The 17,192-nt window shown below is 43.6% G+C and overlaps 1 protein-coding gene across 13 annotated transcripts in view; it reads left to right on the plus strand.

The window, feature by feature from the left end:
• Window positions 1-17,192, plus strand: part of LOC127658531 (microtubule-associated protein 2-like) — a 148,782-nt gene that overhangs the window by 39,040 nt on the left and 92,550 nt on the right. The gene's annotated exons all lie outside the window — the stretch shown is intronic.

Raw genomic sequence — 17,192 nt, forward strand, 5'->3', positions numbered from 1 at the left:
GAAGAATGTTTTTACGAAGAGTAAGAGGAAGCAAGAGGGAGGGGTATTGCAAAACTCGGTATGTAATCTTATTATCTTGGGGTCCCACTTAATAGAGACATGTAATAACCCTGCCGAGAGTCACTTGTTTGACAAGTCTTCCAAATGCTTTAGTTACATTGTGTGCATTTTTGCGTTCAGTGGCTACCTCACCCTTCAACGTAATGTTCAATGCACTTGAGTTGTCAGGAGTCATTAAATATTTACTCGGCCTCTTACTCGGGGTCAAATTGTGCAGGCTTTTTTTTTGTGTGTAATATTTATTATCAAAGTGAAGTAGAATTACAGTTTAACTGCATAAATACATTAATGCTTTGTGACCCAGTCAAATTATTTTTTATTTATTCATTTATTTTCATTTTTCAATTATGTTCAAATTTACCAAAGTATTTTAACACACCTTTTAAGGTATAGTTCAGCCAAAAATGAAAACTCTGTCAAAATGTACTAATGTTCAGTACCCGAATTTCTTTCTGTGGTGGAACCTAAGCAGAATGATAGCCTTAAGGCCTCTATATATTTCTGTAGAAATTCTTCTTCATTCTTCGTTCAGAGGTAAACAGAAGTTCTAAACAGCCGAACAACAGTATGCTGTGCAGACACCCGCCACACCGATGTGGGAGGCATTTAGAAGTACATTTAAATATGAGGTGATACATGTAAAACCTTAAAAATGTGTTATCAAAACTATCACCCCTTGAGTCGAGAGTTTGAATCAAGGGCATGCTGAGTGACTCCAGCCAGGTCTCCTAAGCAAACAAATTGGCCCGGTTGCTAGGGAGGGCAGAGTCACATGGGGTAACCTCCTCGTGGTCGGGATCAGTGGTTCTCGCTCTCAATGGGTCTCTGTGGTGTAATGCACAACAAGCTACATGATAAGATGCGCAGATTGACGGTCTCAGAAGCGGAGGCAACTCCTCTACCACCTGGATTGAGGTGAGTAACTGCGCCACCACGAAGTCCTACTAAGTAGTGGGAATTGGGCATTCAAAATAGGGTGAAAAGGGGGATTAAAAGAAAAGTTTTATCAATTACTTTTTGCCTCATTCTGAGTAGAATTCACATGATGTCAGTAAAAGAAGCAGTTTTAACCACTCGGTGATGATTTAAAGTAATATATTTGCAGAAAGTCTTTGTTTTTAATTTGTCTTGTTTACCTTATGAATTCATGACGCTAATGCGCTAACATGCTACACGCAGCCATAATATGCACCGGTTAAACTCTTTTGTTGTAATTTAGTATAATATCATTGCAAATATGAGTGTATAAAAGTGTTAATGTGTAGAACAATGATAAAACAATAATTATAGAGGCATATATTACTTTAGACAGTAGTACTTTAGCAGTAAGAAGGTGTTCAGCAGCTGTTAAGAATTAATAAATAAAGTTCGACCCGGTGAGTTGTTACGAACCACCAAAAAGAACGGCAAAACATCTTCTTGGCCAGATTTTGTTCTAAATGATGTCACACCCATTCGTTCTTCGGTTTCGTCAGAAGTATATTGAGGCTTTTAATCACCATTCACTTTCAGTGCATCTTTTTTTTTTCTCCATACAATGAAAGTGAATGGTTACTAAGGCTAACAACAAAACGTAAGTTAATAATGACAGAAACTTCATTTTTGGGTGAACTAGTGTCTACAGGATATAAACCTACAACCTATCGATCACCAGCCAGATAGAGCCAAATCCTGGAATACAATTCATTTTAATAACATTAACCTTCCCAATCATAGATAAATATAATGAAGCCCACCCACTCACTCAAAACCTTTTATTAAAGGGTCAAAATTAACTAAATAAATCACACAAATTTGCTGGGAATAAAATGCCCAAATACTTAATGCCGTGATTGGGCCACTGGGAGGTGCCCGGTTGAAAAGCCGTTACTGGGAAGTATGCTGTCAGAGCCAAAGCTTCGGATTTAGACCTATCGAACCTGTATTCTGAGAATTTAGAAAAGGAATTAATAATCATGTGGAGGCAAGGCATAGATCTAGTGGGGTCAGAGATGAATAACAAAATATAATCTGCATAAATCAAAAGCTTATGTGCCACACCTCCCACCATCACCCCTGGAAAATCCTCCTCCTTTCTTATCGCGGCTGCTAATGGTTCCAGGGCAAGACAGAACAATAACGGGGAAAGAGGGCAACCCTGCCAGGTGCCCATATCCAGAGGAAGATTAATCCATGCAATGAAAGTATTTCCGAACCTGTATACTTTCAAAACCCCCAAAAGACAATCTCATTCCACCACATCAAACGCCCCTCAGCGGCAAGTGAGACGGCAGCGACCGGAGCCCGACCACCTGCCACTGACCACACAACACTGATAAAATGCCCAACCCCACCAGAAGAGCTATGCCCCCAAACAAACCCCACCTAATCTACATGTACAAGTAGCCTTAGGCCCTGCTTGCAGGCAAGGCCCCGACCAACTCACCAAGCTCCCCCAAGGTCACCCTATAATCAAGAGAATCCTCACCAATCAGCCGTCAGCCCAGGGAGATCCAACAGCTTTGATGCAGAATTTGCATATTATTGTATTAAAGCCTCTTGTGCTCTTCAATTTTATTCAATCAGGGTAAATTAGTCTGCCAGAAGACAGATCTCCCTCCCTCTATGCTTTGTGGCTGTGCAGTTATTATGTGATTGTGTGCAGTTAACCTGTATGTATTGAATTAAGGTTTGGCTTAGATGAAAGCCTAGTTATGTTAATGAAGGCTGTCGCTTTTTCTCTCCTCTTTCAGAAGCTTGAATGCTAAAACACCTCAGCCTCTCTCTCTCTCTCTCCATCCATCCACACTCGCCAGAGACCAGTTAGCATTTGTGAAGACTGAATGTAGATATGCTTGCTGGCTATTTTGAAGGACAACTTGGGGGACTGTCTTGGCTAAAGTTTAAATTAGTGGGTAAATACAACCACTGTGTCATTTTAGCCCCAAAGTCCAAACGCCAATCTATTACACTTTTGCAAATGATATGTAATTTAGCCTACCCATAGGAAAAAAATAACACAAAAATTGTTTCTCCAAGAAATTAGCTTTAAACTGAAAGCAATTGAGACTTTGGTTTAGTTTCTTCATTCTCAGATTGTTTCTCTGGGGAAAAATAAACAAGAAATCTCTTACAAAAAATCAAAACTTGCCTCAAACATGTTGTTATTTTCACATGCAAATGAGCTTGTGAATAGCAGCAAAGGTTTACCAGAATTTTGCAGTTATTCACTGGTTATGGTTAACCTCCGGCAAACCTTTGGACACAATGAACATTTTGCTGCAAGTTTGCCGCAAACCTTATTTGGACGTGAACATTATCTGTGGTGAATTTGCGGCAAATTTTCAGTGAAATGACAGTTCAATTTTGTAAGTGATCTTATGTGTGTCGTCGAGTTCCAGTAGAGATCTTAACAATGTCACACACAGTAGTCTGATTTGCCAAGATTAAAAAAATAATTCAAAATATAAATCCCTGCAGGAAAATCCAGTTTAAGCTGTTAGCTGTCATTTGGAACATGGTAACTGGTATAAAGCTGGTCATGAACTGGTACAAGCTGGTCACTATCTGGTCCTTAGCTTGTCGAAGCTGGTCCTTTGTTGGCCCAAGCTGGTCCTTAGCTGGTTGAACAGCTACCATGTTCCAAAAAAAACAGCTTGACCATCTTAAGCTGGTATAACCAGCTTGGACCAGCTAAAGACCTGCTTGGACCAGCTAAAGACCAGCTTGGACTAGCTCATGACCAGCTTGGACCAATTAGAAACCAGCTACCATGTCCCAAAATACAGCTACCAGCTTAAGCTGCATTTTCCAGAATCGTGATACAATCTTCATCACATTTTTCAAAGACCAAATTCTCTTCGTTTTGAAACAAAGTTGATTCTTAATTGAGTTCACAGTTATGTTTCATTTCAGTCTACGGAGCTATAAAAAATTGACCTCCCATTTCTTCTGGAAACTTCTTTGACATTTTATTTGTTTAGTTGCAGAATGCTAAATATTTTAAGGAAGATTCCCTTTTGAGTTCCAAATGGAATGTCATGTGGCTCATACTACAAGAGATAAATCAGAGAAATATTCACAAATGGGGGTCTAGGTGGAGCGCTACAAAGTGCAAGCAGTTAAGAGACATCCAACCCTGGATATAACAAACATGCAGTGCCGATACATGAAAGTATGACTTGCTTTTCGATGGACTAAATGTACTTGTGATTTTAATTTTTACATTTGTAAACAAACAGAAAAAAGTTTTTTCTAGGTGACACCACTGTAATATTAGACACCATTATCAAAGGCAACACTGTTCCAACCCTTACAAAAATTTTGTTAACTGCAAATTTGCCACAAACTTACCTCAAATTTACCACAAATACTGTAATTTTCACATGCGAATGAGCTTTGTGGCAAACTTGCTGCAAATTGTCCATTGTTATCAAAGGTTTGCCGGAGGTTCACCACTACCGGTGAAGAGCTGCAAACTTCTGGCAAACATCTGCGGTGAATCACAATCTCATTTGCATGTGAAAATAACGTTCACGTTTGTTGTACGTTTTTATGCAACGCAATATTCTTAAATATTGCATAGCTTAGCTTAGCCACATGCTACTGTCAAACCAGAGACTATTTAGCATAGACAGGTCACTTCTATTAAAATGAATGGGCGAAATTGGAATGCCCAACGGTCAATGAATGTGAAAAGGAAGTTCCGCCCTAAAGAGCCAATCACCTTATACAGACATCACTTGTCAATCAACTTGAGAACGTGCATTAGCTATATAAGCCGAGAAAATGAATGTTTTTTGCATGAACTGAGGTAAAGAAACACAATTTTTGCTACCAGTGTTATCTGAATTTTCTGATGTTTTGAAATATGTTCTTTGATCATAATCTTGACCAACTGTTTTTGAGATTTAGCTTTTTTCATGATTTGAGTAAATTATGCATGTTTTCAGAAAACAGCCCTTAAAAAAATTAAGAGTTCACTGCAATCTTACGTGCAAATGAAATTTGCGGCAAACTTGTGGCAAATTGTCCATTGTTGCCAAAGGTATGCCGGAGGTTCATCAGTACCGGCGAAGAGCTGTAAACTTCTGGCAAACATCTGTGGTGAAGCTCATTTGCATGTGAAAATTTTGTCTTTGAATTCTAGTTTAGATTTTTTGTAAGGGAGCTGCCCGGGAGCATTCCAAAAATGGCCGCAAAATAAACTGACTTGCTAAAAAGACTGGTCAAACTCAATAGGTATCAATTATGAGCCATGTACTTCGTGTGAGGAGCGTTGTTTGTGAGGTGCCTATGAGGAGCATTCCAAAATGGTTGCTAATGATGTTCCATTTAGTTAGGATGCAGCCCTGTCTATGTACTGCAGGCAGAAGACAGCAGCTCACTAGGTATTTGAACAGAGCCATGGTCTTTCAATAGTGAGGTAGATCCTTACAAAAAAGAGTTCTGGCAAACTAGCTGCAATCTTGCTACAAATTTGCAGCAAATTTGCCCTCATTATTTTCACATGCAAATGAGCTTGTGATTTGGTGCAATTGTTTGCCAGAAGTTTGCAACTCATCATTGGTAGTGGTGAGCCTGAAGCGAACATTTGGCAACAATGGACAATTTGCCGCAATCGTGCTGCAAAGCTAATTTTGCATGTGAAAACAATCAGTGGCAAAATTGTAGCAAGTTTGCGGAACTTGATTCTTGTTAGGGTGAAGAGACCATTTCAGTCAGGTGGTGTGTTTGATGGCTTTCTCGTTTGGACAGCGCTGGAGGCTGTAAAGTGGGATTAGATCCAGTCTGCAGCTGCTGTTTGCTGGTTACTGGATTAGACGGATTAGACGGTCTCTCACACTCACCCCGCAGGAGGCCTAACCCCAGGGCAGCTAGTCCGCTTCATCCCAATCTGGTGTTTGTGTGGGCTGGGATAGCCATCAGGCTAATTAGGATTTATCCAGCATAGCAGAGGCATGGTTCAGTCTGTATACATGAGCATCTGCTGTGGGGATGCTATGATGGGATGATATAGGGAAGATTATGACTAGATCCTTTTTTTAGAGAAGATATATTTGTATATTTTTTTCTAATGACTGAGATAGTCCAAGGGAGATCTGGCTTGATGGAATAGTTCATGTTTAATATAGCTGAACAGTTGCAAAAATACACTTATATGAAATGGGTCATGGATTGAATTTTAGATTTTTAGGACAGTGTAATATCTGAAAATATATTTTTTATTATTCTCTTTTTAAGTCTTAAGGTCCTAAATAGAAAGTTCCCTTTACAAAAAGCTTCACTACGATGTTGCGCTGCTAAGCGCTACGGGGAACAGCTTTAGCTGTGAGCCGAGCTGAATAATGTGTGGAACACGTCAATGAACATTGACCGGAATTTATAGCCTCGGCTGATGTAATCATTAGATGCACCTGAGGCCAAGATATAAATGGATACGTCACCAGGTGTCGTCAGAAACTCTTTTTTCAGAGCGATTCTGTTTCTGTGTGTTTCACACACCCTGTCAAAACTTTCTTTCCTCTGTTAGGAGATAGAATCAGTTAGGCAGTGTGCAGTGAACGTTGTTCTATTTTTCTCTTCTGTTTAGAAAATATTATATATATATATATAATTCTAAAAAAAAAAAAAAAAAAAAGAGAGAGAATGACTGAAAGTCACGAACGGTGCGTGTTCCCTCTTCTCGCTCTATAGCTGAAGACTGACACACATCAGTTTTTGCTGTTTGTTTGGGAGCACGCTGCTCGCGTTGCAGCAGGGCGGGTGCGAGCACTGCGATTTGCTTTAACAGGCAGAGTGCGCCATGCTCGCCTCGCTTGCTTCCGGAGTCAGCACTCACGTAAAAGATCGTTCGTGGGGCTCGTGGCATGGATTTGGCTGAGGAGCAAGAGACGGGTTGATCCCTTTCTCTCACTCTCTCCCCAAACCCAGCTGGTCCTTCACATGATCTCGGCGTGTTCCGACGCTTCTTCGGATCATGAGGTGGATCGCGATTCTCTTCCGGCCTCGAAGGCTCCGTCCACGATAAAAAATCTACGGAGGAATTGCTCGATGTTAGTTACTCGTGCGGTTGCCAGATTGGACTGGCCACGCTAAAAAGAGACCCCTAAACGCTCCAAATTAGGGGATAGATTTTATCTTCCAGTCTAAGAAAGGGAACGCCTCATGGGGCCCTTCCCTTTCTTTGATAACCTCCATGAAGAGCTTTTTCAGCTCATGGAGAACCAAAAAAAAAAAAAAAAAAAATATATATATAAAAAAAATATATATATATATTATCTTCCCGTGTTCACATACCCTCGACATCATTATATTCGACTATTGTGGGTGCTGAGGCACGGGGGTATTCAGTGATGCCGCCGGTCGAAGAGACGCTTGAGGGCTATCTCTCGCCGGGCTCGGCATCGTCACTTAAGAAGCCCTCTCTCCCCTCAAAGCCTTGTAGGACAACCTCCACTTTAGTGGGAAGGGCTTATCAAGCAGCAGGTCCGGCTGGTGCTGCTCTGCACACTATACTGTTTTTCAGGCGTACCAGGCTGACCTCCTGGACCACCTGAGTGTGGGTTCTGCGCTTGACGAGCAAGCCTCAGACCCACCTCGGTCCTGACTGAAGGGAGGCTCAAGCAAAGCGTGGCGAGTCGTGCTCCTCCTCCCAGGGATTGGGGACAGTCTCGCCGCCCTCGCCAGCCCCCGAAGCAAGACCTCAGGACTATAAATTCTAGTAAGAGAAAACCCTGACGGTCTTGCGCCTAGATTAGGGGGTAGCTCCCCTCGGGACGGGGCGCGTGCTTCACTTCACCCCTCCTGGTACCCCCTCGAAGCCCCTCCATTCCTGCCACCTCTTGGTGTTTCGGGTTGCAGAGGCTTCCGTCAAAATTGGGTGTTTTCGCTGTTCCTGCATTTTATTCAGGACTCGAAACACCCGACAACCCCGCAACAGGAAGTGTTAAAATATAAAACCCATCTCAGAGATCCTGGCAGCGTGGAAACTTCTGCCGGATATATTCTTTTCTGTGGGTCTTATAAGGGCGTCAGGATTTAATTCTCTCGCCGCTTTTCTGTGTTTCAATGGCGTGTTCTCACTGCCGTAAACCAGATTTCTTTTTTATGTAAAAAAAAAAAAAAAACTCAATCTCCTGGTTAAAGGGGCCATGGTATGTGTTCCCCTTCCAGAGAGAGAGTTAGGTTATTACACTAAATACTTCCCGTTTCCCATGGAGGGTGAGGGGTGGAGTCTGGCTTAGATCTTAAAGCTTGAACTACCCGTGGGTGTTCAAGTCCAAGATGATGCCTGTCAAGATGGTCGTGTCTCAAGCCCTGCAACTCGTTTGGCTGGTCACCATCGATCTTATGACGCACTTCTATACTTCATTTAGAAGTTCTGCCACAACATGGAAAGTTCCTGAGGTTCACTTCCGGGGGCGAAGTCTTCCAGGGTCAGGTTCTTTCACTCAGCCTAGCCCTTTTTACCCGCACATTCACAATGCATGATGTAGCGCTGGCTCCTTGCGACTCCGGGGCATCTGCATTCTGAATTACGTAGACGACTGGCTGATCCTAGCGCAGTTCCAGGAACTGGCAGTTCAGCACAGGGACATCGTCTTAGCTCATCTGTTTCTCTGGGGTTGAGGCTCAACGCCAAGAAAGCGTCCTCTCTCCCACTCAGAACACTGTCTATCAGGGCATCGTATGGAGTTCAATCACAATGCGGGCACAACTGTCTCCCGCTAGGATTGAGTCCATTCAGATCACCCTGAGCAAAGTCAGGCTAGGTCAAGGTTGCACTGTTATCAGTATCAACGATTTCCAGGTCTCAGGGCGAACGCGTCCACGGTGATCCCTCTGGACCTTCTGCTCATGAGACCGTTTTTGTTGTGGCCAAAAGCCAGGGGATTTCTTCCAAGGGCCAAAACCCTGGGCTAAATAGGGTTACACGCCTCAGGCTTCGTTCCCTTTCTATATGGTTCAGACCCCGGTTTTCTGCCTTGGGTCCCACTGTAGGTGCGTCTTGTTGTTGCAGACTGCTAACGACAGACGCCTCCCTGACAGGCGGGGTAGCGGCCTTAAGTGGTCGTCCAGCTTAAGGGGATAGGAGGGTCGTCATCTCGGTTGTCACAGTCACTGTCTCGGGTTGATGGCTGTATTTCTGGCCCTGAAATACCTCCTCCTGAGGCTGCCATGTCTTGGTGCGGGTGGACAATACAGCGGTAGCCTCTTACATAAATCTTCAAGGAGACCCACGCTCTTGTCAGCTGTATTTCTGACACGTCGGATTCTCCTTAGGGCCCAGGGTAAGCTCCTGTCACTCAGGTCAGTTATATCCCTGGATGCCCGTATACGGGAGCAGATTTACGGTCCAGACAGGAAATACCAACGGGGGAGATAAGAACTCCACCCTAAGGTAGTAGTTGCCCAGAGTTCGCCAGCAAGGGTTTTTGCCTCTTACTGATAGCACCGCGCTGGCCGAACAGGGCTTGGTTCTCGGAGCTAATCTCTTCCCTCGACGACTCGCCTTGGGCGATTCCAAACAGGAAGGATCTTCTATCTCAGGCACAGGGCAATATTTCATCCCTGCCCCGAATTGTGGAATCTTTCATTTTTGGCCCCTAAGGGTACCAACTGAGGGACACAGGGCTTTCTCCTGAGGTTATCGAGACCTTTTTAAATGCCAGGCTTTTTCCACTTGGAACAAGTTTGGGTGAGATCTTAGGGCAGAAGAGGACCTCTTCGCCTCTATGGATAGCGCAATGTCTCCTCTACTTCTCCCTGAAATCACCCAGCCCCCTTGGGTCTGGACGTTAAGACACATACATGACCCAGAATGCGTCTGTATGTATTTCTTTCCCCGGTTTCTCTGCTCCCGGGAGTCTTGGCGATGTTCACCAGCAAGGGTCTTGCCTCCTATTAATGGCACCGCGCTGGCCGAACAGGATATGTTTCTCGGAGCTAATTCCTCTCCTCGACGGCTCGCCTTGGGCGATTCCGAACAGGGAGGACCTTCTCATCCTTGGCCCGAATTTTGAAACCTTTCATGTCTGGCCCCTAAGGGTACTAAATGAGGTTCACAGGGTTTTCTCTTGAGATTATCGAGACCATTTCAAGTGCTAGGGCTCCCTCCACTTGGAACTGATCTGGGTAGATTTTACAGGGCAGAAGAGGACCTCTTCGCCTCTGTTGATAGCGCAATGTCTCCTCTACTTCTCCCCGAGTCGCCCAGTCCCCCCCCCCCCTGGGAGGGGCTGAACGTAGTAACGCAAATGCGCCTGCATGCGTTTCCTTCTACTAAAGTTCTTATTACAGAACCAGCTAACTGCCAGTTTGCTTCAGTTCTGGATTTTCTGTAGAAAGAACTGTCAGTGGGCACTTGCCTCGCCACTGCCAGGTTCTATGTGGCCACTGCGGTTTGCCACGGCTTGGTGGGCGGGGTGCCCTCAAAGAGGCATCCTCATTATTGCCCGGGCCTACGAGGCGCGCGGTCAAGCTTCGCCAGTAGGTTTCAGGGCGCACTCTACCAGAGGGCTCTCCTCCTCTAAAACCTTGGCTAGAGGTCTCCCCCTGCAGCAAGTTTGTGATGCGGCAGGTTGTCCGCACACATTCATTAGATTTTTATAGTTTGGATGTTTTGCCACTCCGGGCTCTTATGCCCTTGAGTCGACATCTCAAGCTCATGTCTGGACAAGTTTGTGATGCGGCAGGCTGGTCCTCTCCGCTCACATTCATCAGTTTTTATGACAAGTTTGTGTTGCGATAGGGTTCTCTTCGCACACATTCATTGAACTTTATGGGCTAGATGCTTTGCTACTCCGGACTCTTATGTCCTTGAGTCGACATCTCAGCTCATACCTGAACAAGTTTGTGATACGGCAGGCTGGTCCTCTCCGCTCACATTCATCAGTTTTTATGACAAGTTTGTGGTGCAATAGGGTTCTCTTCGCACACATTCATCGAACTTTATGGGTTAGATGCTTTGCTACTCCGGGCTCTTATGCCCTTGAGTCGACATCTCAGCTCATGCCTGAACAAGTTTGTGATGCAGCAGGCTTGTCCTCTCCGCTCACATTCATCAGTTTTTATGACAAGTTTGTGTTGCGATAGGGTTCTCTTCGCACACATTCATCAAACTTTATGGGCTAGATGCTTTGCTACTCCGGACTCTTATGTCCTTGAGTCGGCATCTCAGCCCATGCCTAAACAAGTTTGTGGTGCGATAGGGTTCTCTTCGCACACATTCATCGAACTTTATGGGTTAGATGCTTTGCTACTCCGGGCTCTTATGCCCTTGAGTCGACATCTCAGCTCATGCCTGAACAAGTTTGTGATGCGGCAGGCTGGTCCTCTCCGCACACATTCATCAAAATTGGATGGTTTAGATGTTTATGCTACTCCAGACTCTTATGCCCTTGAGTCGACATCTGAAGCTCATGTCTGAGACCTCTCGCATTTTTGTGATTACACTGCACAACCGTAGGGGTCCGGACAGCCCCAAGTGCGGCGGCGTGGGTATTGCGTTCCCCGTAGCGCTTAGCAGCGCAACATCGTAGTGAAGCTTTTTGTAAAGGGAACGTCTCGGGTTACATGTGTAACCCTTGTTCCCTGAAAAAAGTGGAACGAGATGTTGCGCTGCTTTGCCGCACTGGGACATCCCAGGACTGCTCTTCAAAAAGAAGTATCTGACGACACCTGGTGACGTATCCATTTATATCCTGGCCTCAGGTGCATCTAATGATTACATCAGCCGAGGCTATAAATTCCGGTCAATGTTCATTGACGTGTTCCACACATTATTCAGCTCGGCTCACAGCTAAAGCTGTTCCCCATAGCGCTTAGCAGCGCAACATCTCGTTCCGCTTTTTTCAGGGAACAAGGGTTACACATGTAACCCGAGACGTTCATGATATTCTTTCCAAACAGTGAAAGCATTCAGTGACCAAGAGCTGTCAATCTCCAAAAAGTGCAAAAAAGCATCACAGTATTAGGCCAAATGGTACAGGCAATATATAAGTATTCTGAAGCCACACCATAGTTTTGGTTGTGGAACAGACCATAATTTTAGATGGAACTGACCAATAAAGTTGTCCTCTCATATCTCTGCACTGTAATAATATTTTTTGCTTACTCTTTCTTAGTCACTTGTATTAGGTTCCACATTCCAATAGAGTTCTGTAAACACTGTATATTGAAGATTAGTGTCAGTCACCAGTCACACTCATTGCATCTTTTTTCCATAAAAGTGAATGGTGACTGAGGCTGTCATTCTGCCATACATCTCCTTTTGTGACCTGAAACAACATGACAGTTAGTAAATTATGACAGAAATTTCAGTTTTGAATTAACTATTCCTGCAATGTAAAAACTCTGAGGCACCCTTTGTGCAAAAGTGGCAGAAATATATAGTAAATTTGCCCCAGAGAGACTCTGGGGCGAATGGGCCGAGACATGTGTTTTTGAATTACCAATGCCCACCCTTATCCTACTTCATACAGTGCTGGCACGCCACACACAGCTAAGCCCATCAGACACACTATTTTGGGAAGGCAGACGGCCATCGTATCAAGAAAGTGAATTAAAATAAACAGGGCTCACAGTCTTGTAAGTTACAACCATGAAAGAGGATTCATTCAGTGGACGGGGAAAACCATCTGTTGCTGGGTTTGGGTTGGGGATGTTAGGAGGGGATTAGGGCTCTCCAGGTTTGGTTCGTGCCCCTCTGCCTCTTTGCACTGTGTTTTCCCAGATGATGATGACGATGATAGGAGAGAATGTGAACAGCCAAAGGGAAGAGATAAATGAAGACAAATATGTGTTTTGATCTCCCATAATAATGACAGTCAGCAAAACACCAGAGAACAGAGAGAGAGATAGGCCAACTAGAATGACAAAAAACAAGGTATTAAAGAGATAGTTCACCCAAGAAGGACAATTCAATTAATATCCACTCACCCTCATGTTGTTTCAAACCTGTATGACTTTCTCTTTGCAATGGAATGCAAATGGACAAGTTTAGTTTCTCTGATGTCCTTTTTTTCATTCAAGGGGCCTCATTCTTGAAACACAAGCTAAATTAATTTTTGTGTAAATCATTTGTAAAGCCTTTCTCATGTAAATTCTCACATTCATGAAAGTTTTCTTGTTTTCAAAATTTACAGCTGCTCCTGACATGAGTAAATTGTGTGTAAGACCTCCAGACAAATTTTTGTTCTTCCAGGCAAACTGCCATGACTACATTTTGAAGTTGAAATAAGTAATGAAAAAAGATGAGAATAAATCATTTTTTTTTTCTTTAAAAAAACAAAAAACAAAACATACTTAATAGAAAATGTGTTTTTGATTTCTGCATTTATTTCAGAGGCGCTTGGCATGGGGTCAAATTGGGGTTTGTGTTTAGTTTTCTCAAAGAAATTAATACCTTCTAACATGACTAGTTTTAACAGTTTAATCATTAGATATGAGCTCTGTACAGTAGTTGAGGTTTCACAAATTCAGTATTGCTATCCATAGATTACTGTGGCAGGGCGGAGGGCGGGGCCGGGTCATACACACCCGGTCCCGTATTAGGCTAATCAAGCCTCTGAGGTATAAAGGTCGACTGCAGAGTATCGTGCGGGAGAGAGAGATCGTTAGCGGACATGTCCGTCATTTGTGTGTGTTGATGTTGTCTTTTAAGTTTATCATTAAAATATTATTTATATTGAAAAGCCGGTTCTCGCCTCCTCCTTTCCATGAATACCTTTACACTGGTGCCGAAGCCCGGGAAGGAGGAGGGATATGCCATAGTAGAGTTCTCGCCACTACCGTCCACCCCAACGGAGCAGCCGCGGCCATCTGCCGGGGGACGAGGAGCCCAGCCGCCTGAAAGAAGACGATGGCCGGCGACCGCGAGGGGAGAAGGGGCTCCCAGCTGACCGCCTGGATTGGTCAGGGCCGCTGCCAGGGGCGCAGGAGTCACCTACCGGCCGCTGAAACGCGGCGGGGTTTAAGACCGCCGACCGCGAGCGGGGAGGGGCTCACTGGCGACCGCCTGGTGTTGGAGAACCGCTGCCAGAGGCGAGGGAGACCCCTTCTGTTCCCCTAGAACCCGGCAGGGCGTTCCGTCCACCAGGGGCTGGAGGACTGCCTCTGATCCGCCCGGAGAGATGTGGCTGTCGTCCAATAGAGGGTGGAGGAGTGGTCGAGGAACAAGCTGCGGCGTATCGGAGAACTGGCAAGTAGGAGTTTTTTTTTTTCATCTCTCTCTCCTCTCTCTCTGTCTCTCTCTCTCTCTCTCACTGTTGCTCTGCGTTGGCCTTTTCCCTCTTTTACATTTTAAATTTTTTTGGGGGGTACTACACTGTTACAGGAAGTACCCCCCATTTTAATTATTTCTGTTTCCCTCCCCTTGTCCCCTCCCTCATCCAGGTAGATTGGAATGACCTGCTGACCTGCCAGGGAAAGGGGGGTGTACGTCAGGCTGGGGGTCCCCATGTGGGAGCAGTGCAGTGCATAAAATCATTCAGATACAGGTCAGGAGCTTCAGTTAATGTTAAAATATTGATCTCAGTGATTTAGACCGTGGCATGATTGTTGGTGCCAGACGGGCTGGTTTGAGTATTTCTGTAACTGCTGATCTCCTGGGATTTTCACACACAACAGTCTCTAGAATAAACGTGGATGAAGACACCTTGTTGATGAGAGAGGTCAACGGTGAGTGGCCAGACTGTTTCGAGCTGACAGAGAGGCTTTACAGCGTTTTGGTCAAAGACCTTCTTCAGGCATTCTATTCTTTTTCGTAAGATTCTTCCTGTCGCAAGGCTGTTACCATCATGATTTACCTGAAATGTTTCACCAGTGATGCTGATGATGTGCTCAACTGTGCCAAATAAAAATAATGGTGGTGGACCTCCTGGACTGGTAAATTTTTTACACTCAAGCTTCATGTCAAATAATTACCTTAGATGACAGCAAGAACATGCAATGACCATAAATTCCTCACTTTCTGTCAGACTGGACACACCAATGTGTTTGATAAATCAATATTTTACATCACTTAAAAACACTTTAGTACTGTACTGCATAGATGTTAAAATCTTCCTGTTCTCATTCACTAGTGAGTCTGACGACTTCCTTAAATGGTATTTTCATGGCCTTGGATTATGATAATTGTGAATAAGCCTGCACGTGTGCCCTGTTTATGAATGTTTGGCACTCACTAACATACACAGGTTTAATTAACAAATCTGAGCAAACTTTTCGTGAAACTCCAATTTACTCACATGTACTAAAGTTTCACGAATGAGGCCCAATGAACGTAAATGGGAACAGATGATGTCAAGATACAAAAAAGGTATATAAAGCATAACCTTAAAGTTATCATAATACATGTCCATTCTCTGTAAATCTTATGCACTAAATACCAAGTTATTTACTTATTCTGTAATAGCTTTAAATAAGAAACAGATCAAAATGTATGTCTTTATTTACTTTTAACACCCTTTGCCATAGCATTTTACCTCATTCACATTCAAGCCTATTAACATACTGTACAGAACATAGAGTTCCTCTAGAAAAGTTCTGGATGCACAGTATACATCAAGCACATCAATTCTTTAAAAGGTTTTTTTGTAAATAATGAACACTTTTTCAATATTTGAAGAGCTATTCCTTTTATAAGTAAATGGGCATCATTATTAATATGTGTGCAATGTCTAATATGTTTTAAATGCTGACTTTCAATCATTGATGGTTCAGATCCAATATCGCTGCTCATCCTCTACGATCTAAGCAGTGCAGGGCTGGGAAGAGCTCTGAGACTTTGTTTGCATTTGCTCCAGTGTTAATTTGCTCCCATAAAGGCTTCATTCACCCCCACTAGTGAGCAGAGAGCTCCTTGGAAGAATTACTGCATTGTGATGAGTCAGTCAGGGTGGAGACTCCATATTGAGGTCCTCTGAACTGCAGTCGCTGTCAGATTTCCATTTAAAGATTCCTGTCTGTGATACTCTGGTATGTCATATGGTCAGTGGCAGTGGCCAACTTGCGAATACTGGGGAAAAATATATTTTGCACATGCACAGCAGAATATAATGGAGAAGATAAAATGGATTTTTGGTGTTGAAAGTCCCTGCCAATGTGGGGAATGGAATATTGCACATGGGGCTCTAATTTCATGAGTGCGCAAAGCGCCGTGCTAAGTGCAAAGACCGTGCACTACGTCTTATACAATTTTTTTGAGAGTGCTAATTCTAAGCACAATTTTCATGCCAGCGCAAAGCGCAAGTGGGTGTGGGAGTGTTTGCGCTATCTGTGGGTGGATGCGTTCAAACTGTGGGTGTGTTGTATGTAATTTAAGTGGTGCAAAGCGTTGGTGCCTAGACTTGGCGCATACTTGTACGAAAATACCAAAGCTTCATGCCCATGCTAGAGGTCTGCAACCCGAACCCGGATTTTGGGGTTTTCTAGTCCGTGGCCACGGACTTTGCACTTTTCACTTATAGCTTAGTGCTGCTTAGAGCTAGCATTCTTAAAATAGGGCCCATGAAATTGTGTCATGTTGCATGTGTAATTCAATGCGAGTGACATCCAGTTGTCATCTTGGAATAAAAACTGATGTTTTATTCATATAATGTGTATGAATAACACACATCTCATATTTTTTGGTTTCATGTATGCTGGCTACAACTCTGATCATCTTGGATATAATTTCATGTTCCATTATATTTTCAGAGTTTGGACATGGTTTTCAAACATCTTATTGCAGCAACCTATTTCTCAGTAAAATAGCAAATTTCACTTTGTGCCACTTCATTAACATACAATACACCCACAGTTTGCGTGCATACACTCACAATAGCGTAAAAACCTACCCACACCAACTTGCGCCGGCAAAAATTGCGTTTACAATTGGCGCTCTCACGAAAATGATATAAGATGTTGCATGTAGCGCTGCGCTTTGCACACTCACGAAAATAATGCCCTTAGTGTTCTTAGTGTACCCTAGATGTTTTTAATGCAACAACATTGCGTTTTGTGTGAACACACATTTATTGTAACTATTACAATAGGAAACTGCAACAAAACAAGTTACTGTAAGATACTTTAGATAAAGCCTTCATTGCTTTAAATGCAGAGTCATTCTTTACATTACATCATTTATGTAGCCTCCATCAGATCTGTGC

The sequence above is a fragment of the Xyrauchen texanus genome, chromosome 18 (assembly GCF_025860055.1).
Source record: "Xyrauchen texanus isolate HMW12.3.18 chromosome 18, RBS_HiC_50CHRs, whole genome shotgun sequence".
NCBI lineage: Eukaryota > Metazoa > Chordata > Actinopteri > Cypriniformes > Catostomidae > Xyrauchen > Xyrauchen texanus.